Source organism: Camelus ferus, chromosome 12 (assembly GCF_009834535.1).
Source record: "Camelus ferus isolate YT-003-E chromosome 12, BCGSAC_Cfer_1.0, whole genome shotgun sequence".
Classification (NCBI taxonomy): Eukaryota; Metazoa; Chordata; class Mammalia; order Artiodactyla; family Camelidae; genus Camelus; species Camelus ferus.
In genome coordinates this window covers 31340157-31346268 of record NC_045707.1, presented here as the reverse complement: position 1 = coordinate 31346268, position 6112 = coordinate 31340157, and the positions used below count along the sequence as shown (strand labels likewise).

Below are 6112 nucleotides of genomic sequence, written 5' to 3'. Positions count from 1 at the left end.
TTTATACTCGTTTCTCTTACAACCAGTCAGTCTCTAAAAATATGGTGAAAGAAGAATATTTAGATGAAGAAACCTGGCCTGACTTGAAATGTTGGCTCCTAGTAACGCCTCTGTACGTGTTTGGTCTTGGGACAGGAATGACCAAACATACTGAAAAATTTCAGAGGCATAAGGAGGCCTTGGCTGAGGGAGAGCCACAGAAAGGGGAGACCTTTCTGATAGAAGAGAGAAATTTTTAATTAACCCCACCTAGAAATTGATGTCTTGGTCTTAGGATTTTGTCCCTTTTTGAGATGCAGGGAAAAGTAACATATTAAGGCTGATCAGCCATTAGCATCATAGTATCATATGAGAATATCTATGTGTTTCCTCCAAGCCACCAACCACCACCTCCCCCTACTTCTACCTCATTGCCTGGCTACATATGTGCAAGTATTTCTGGGGAAGATAAGCATGAGAATTTTAGGAACATTGCTAGGAAAAGAAGGACAAAAAAAATGAAATAGGAAGACTGAAGATAGAGAAAAGGTCAAAAAGAAAAGGCAGCCTGGAGAGGAATCATTTCTTCATTACTGATGACCCTCAGAAATCACTTTCTCCTTGGAAATATTTCATAAGAAGACATTTCTTATGGAACGCATACAGAATACTAATATACAAAGAAATAAGAATGTAATAGGATGTGAATTGAAAGACCATGCTTGCACAATAAAAATTTAGAGTGATGTTAATATTTTAATGGGGATAATAACTGTGCTGCACAAATTTTAATCCCTTTTTGCTCATCTTGTTCTCAAAATGCACTCACTATCCTAAATTTCACTCAAGGTGGCAATCTTGGACATCTTTTCCAGTTGTTAGTCTAACAGAAGTTTTCTACCATTTCATTTACCTTTATAATGTCACAAATACTATTGATTTTTTCATTGTTTTTCTTTGAAAGACATTCTTTGAACATGTTTAGCTCTTAAGCAAATATATTTGCTTATTTTTGTCATGGAGTATTTTGAAAAAGTGACCAGTGGAAACAAATCAGATAATTACAACTGCATCTCATTTCCCATTATTAAGAATATGTGGAAAACTTTATATTTTCTACTTTTTTTTTCATTTGGAATGCCAGTCAAACCTGAAACTTAAAAATAGTTTCTATTCCTGTGAAATGTGTTATGTATATATAAGTGACAAAAGAATTCCCCATAGCTTCTGTTGGCCATTAGGTTAAGAAGTCAGCCATTCTCTAACAGCTTTGCTAGAGAGCAGGTTTCTTGATAAGAAAAGAAAGCAAAATAATTGTATTTGCAATGCTCTGTGAGTGACATAGGAAGTGAATTTTTAAGTAGTCATTCATTTTAGCTAAAATAAATGCAATTTGAAATTTTTTGCAAGTCTCCAAATGGTTTTCACTTGTATATTGCATGACTGGTTGTGTAGCTTTTCATGTGTTTGAATTCTGTGTACCTAGAAAGCTGATCAGCTATATAGGGGTTTTTTGTTTTTCATAATGCTTGATATTATAGTAGATCTTTCCTTATGTTAGTTTTTCCATATATGTGTGTACATATACAGGTAAGGAATATACATGCAAACATATATCCATTGTGTGTGTATATTTGTATATATATGCATATCGTGTATGTACTTACATAAAAAATTTTATGGAGGTTGATCATCCAGTGATATTTCTCAGTCTTAAATAATTCAGTTTGGAAGTCATTAACGTATTAGCTATAAATCTCTAGCTATAATTTGTTATTTTCTTAATAAATTCCCAGTTAAATATTTATTATTAAAAATATAAGGATTAGTATAATTTTCCTTTTTTCCTAATTCAGTTTTCCTCTAACAGGAGCAAATTCTTATCAGTTGAATTTGAAATAATGGTAGTTTTTGAAATAAAAGTAGTTCATTATGAGAAATAATTGGCAAGCATCTAAAAAGAAAAATTGCCAGAGTGGCCAAGATGATGGTGTAGAAGGATGCTCATATCTCACCCTCTCCCATGAATACACATAGACATCCACGGATCCATCCAGCCAATCTGAGCACCCACTGAACTTTGACAGAACATTGCCTTCTTCAAAAGACAAAATTCATCACAAATCTGTTAGGAGAAAAGGAAAAAGAAAGAAGAAAAAGGAAATTAGAGTGGGACCAGTCCCATGGGGAGGGAGCAAAGGAGGAATAACGCTCCTGCTCTGGGTCTCCTGCTCTCTAATGCTGAGGTCAGTGGGACGGGGGTGAGGGGGGACTTCGAGGCTTGGATCTGTACGGAATAGCCCTTGACCGACAGAACTAAGTTAAATGGGCACAAAGTTTCCTCGCTACCCCCAGCCCTAGATGCAAACTGGCAGCGATGGGACTGGGACAGGCTGTCCAAGCCGGGCGGAGAACTCAGGCCGGCTGTACAGGGGCAACTTCAGGGGACTGCAGTGTGCTGTGCGCATGGCTGGGAGGGTGTACAGAAAAGAACAGCCTGGGTCCCCCATAAAATAAATAAAAAGAAGCAAAGCAACACTGCTGGCGTGCCCTGGGGGGAGCAGCCACCATAGCCTTTGTCCTCAGACTTCCGGTGCCACTGCTGGTACATCTTCGGGAGAAGAGAGGTGGGGCTCAGCCACAGCCACCATATTCGTGCCTGGCTCCCAGGCAGGGGCGGGGTTGAAACCTGAATCCTTACCCAGGGTCTCTACAACCTCATAGATGACGGGACTGAAATTTATTTATAGAAGGGACCATTCTGCTCTGGTGCCTGTGCCTCTAAGACAAACGAGCAAGGAGCAGAGTTTCGGCATACGGTGGGGGCAAGGGCTGGTGCAGCTGTTTTCGGGGAGCCTGCTTACCGGGCACGGACTCAGCACTGGAAGTGGCACTGTCCAGGGGTGCGAGCTGCCCACGTACCTCACGTGGACACGGCACTGGGAACACTGAATGGGGGCTCGACCCGAGGGCCTCTGTAATGAGTGAGCGGAGTTTGAGCTTGTGCAGCGAGGCGAGGACATGAACCACCACAACCACAGAACAGAAACGAGGCCCCGATCAATAGCCAGGGCAGCCTCTGGCCAACACAACACCGGCCACACCACCAACCAAAGGGATAATAGCCAAAAGGCACTGAAGGAAGACTTGGCAACCATCCATACTTAAAACAGACCTCGCGCCAAAATTATTAGGAGCTTACAGTCTATATGGGAATATATTCTCTTTTTTCCCCTCTTTTTCCTTTTTTGTTTTCTTTTTTAATTTTTAATTTTAATTTTTAATTTTTTAGCCTTTTTACTTTTAATTTAAAAATTTCTTTTCTACTTTTTAACTTAAAAATATTTTTAACTTGTTTTTTCTGTTTTGTTCTGTTATTTGTGGTATTGTTTTTAAATCCTTTTTTCTTTTTAAAACTTTTGAAAAAAATTTAAAAAATTTTAAATTTGCTTTTATCTTAATTTTTTCATTTATTTTATTTTAATTTGCTTTTTAAGTTTTTCCTCTTTTTAAACTTTAAAATAATTCTTAATTAAACATTTTTTTCATGTGTTGTTGTTGGGCTGTAGTTGTTTTGTTTTGTTTTTTGCTTTTCAGTTTTCTGCTTTTTTTTTTTTTTCCCCAGAACTCACTGTCCTGTCTGGGCCTCAGTGTCCCCAGAGGCCCCTGGGAGGGGCCAGGGTTGCTGGTCGGAGGGTCCTAGGGAAATCCAGTACTTTATGAGGCTTAAAATATTTGGGGACTGTGGCCTGGCCTTCACCTAGGGAACCTTCTCCCTTCAGCACCCCTCCACCATCCCCCACACTGTTCCCCTGGAAAAAAAGTACTTTCAAAACTACCTGAAAGTTTTGTGGGTACAGAAACCACAAATTGATTAGCAGAGGAAAGGGAAAAGTGGAAGAAGCAACCGGAAACCATTTCGGGGCCTGTCCCCCTCCAGGCCAAGGTTTCTTCTCCCATGGCAGCTGCTTGGCCCAAAGTCTGCTAGGAAACTGCTACCTGGAGCACTCAGACATGTAAGGAAACAACACAAAAACACAGAAAAACCAGAAAACCCAGATGGGGCAATGATGTGGGGAGATTGCTTGCCTGGGCACCTCAGAAGCCCGCCTCCTCCTGGTAGTAGTAGGGGTATTCTGGGGCCTCCCTTGGGCTGGGGCAGTCACCAGCAGCCGATGGCAGTGCCATTGAATGCTGGGCCTTGCGACAGAATTTGGGGTCATATAACTGTCGGCCCAGGCTGAAGACCTGGCCACTCTGGTTGGCGCCCTGCATGTAGCCCATCTGCAGGGATATGGAGGAATTGTCACGTTTGTCTGTCCCCAGCTTGGTGTCATATATGTGCTGCTGGGTCCCTGGAGCCATCATGCCCACCGGGCTGGCACACTTGTTTGTGCTCATCTGGAGGCTGATGGTTGAGTGGTCCAAGGGTGGCTGGATATGGTTCTTGGGGTCATACCGACACCTCCAGGTGCCATAAACTGTCATGCCCGACTGGCTGGCACATTTGTTGGTGCCCATCTGCAGCCCGATGACGCACTGGTCCGCCTCCAAGGTGGCATTGTTGAAGTTCCGCTCCTGCTTCCCTGAGTATTTGACACCAATGTCCACACCACCCTGCAGCCCCTTCTTCTTGGCCTTCTGGCCAGGGTGAGAAAAGACACCTGCACCTGTGTCATGCTCCTACCCTTTCGAACAGGTAGTTGGCCTCGAACAGGTCCATGGGGTCATGCTGTAGCTGACCATGGCCTTGATGAAGTTGGAGAGGCTTTCTAGCTGGCACTAGTTCTGCATGGAGCAGTTGATCTTGGGGACTGAGCCTGGCTGCAGCTTATTCATGAGTGTGCACAAGATAAGCCCATCCTTTAGACTCTTCTGGAAGTCAGGGCCTGTGAAGAGGCCTGGTGAGTCCCTCAATCCAGCTGAGGAGTTCTGCCTCCTTCTGAGGGTCAGATTTGGACAGGAGCCAGTTCTTGACCTCCTCAGAGAGTCCATAGGAGTGTCCCTTATTGAACTGCATGGAGCTCATGGCTGGCAGGCATGGTGGGCATGGGACAAAATGGGACCAGTCCTTTTTTTTTTTTTTTAGACTCTTAGATTTTTAGATTTAAAAAATGAACTTATTTAACAAGAGAAACAGACTCACAAACATAGAAAACAAATTTATGGTTAGGAAAGGGAAAAGAGGGAGTGTGGTGGGATAAATTGGGAGCTCGGAATTCTTAGATACTAACTACTATCTATAAAATAGATAAACAACAAGGTCCTACTGTATAACACAGGGAATTACATTCATTACCTTGCAATGGCCTATAATGAAAAATAATATGAAAAGGAATATATATATGTACTATTTATATATATATGAATCACTATGCTGTGCACCAGAAATTAACACAACATTGTAAATCAACAATACTTCAATAAAAAAAGAAAGTTTTCCAACATACCCAAAATTCCTAGAAGAAAAACAGTAAATTTAAAGTAAAAAGAATATTTTGAAATAAGCTCATCATCCTTAATAGCCCAAATTGAGACCATACCTTCCAAATGAAAATTTTGTCTAGCCATTATGATTTGCTTTGCTTGCTCCAGATATATTTTTGTATCACAAATTATATACGGATTGAATGTTTGTATGTCCCCACTTCCAATTCACTCAAGTGTGGGTGTATTCACTCAGAGTGGGGTGTATTGCCTATAAGGCAATATTTAGGGTTAAATGAGGTCATAAGATGCCCTAATCTGATAGGCTTGTTGACCTCAATAAAAAGAGACACCAGAGAGCTTGCTCCTTCCACACACACTGAGGAAAGGCCATGTGAGGACACAGACAGAAGGTGGCTGTCTGCGTGCCAGGAAGGACCTCATCAGAAACCAAACGGTCCAGAACCTTGGTCTTAAGACTTGGTCTCCAGAACTGTGAGAAAGTAAATTTCTATTGTTTCATACCTACCCAGTTTATGGTACTTTGTTATGGCAGTCTGAGGAGACTAAGACATATAATCTATAACATTTGCAGTTAATATTTCCCACCACTCTTTTTTTTAATTAAGGTGTAATTGACATACATTATGTTAGTTTTTAGATGTGCAAAGTAATGATTTGATATTTTTATATATTGTGAAATGAT

General features: G+C 41.2%; 1 pseudogene; it reads right to left on the bottom strand.

The window, feature by feature from the left end:
* Positions 1–4014: 4014 nt before the first annotated feature.
* Positions 4015–5008, bottom strand: LOC102509755 (annotated as a pseudogene).
* Positions 5009–6112: the final 1104 nt, after the last annotated feature.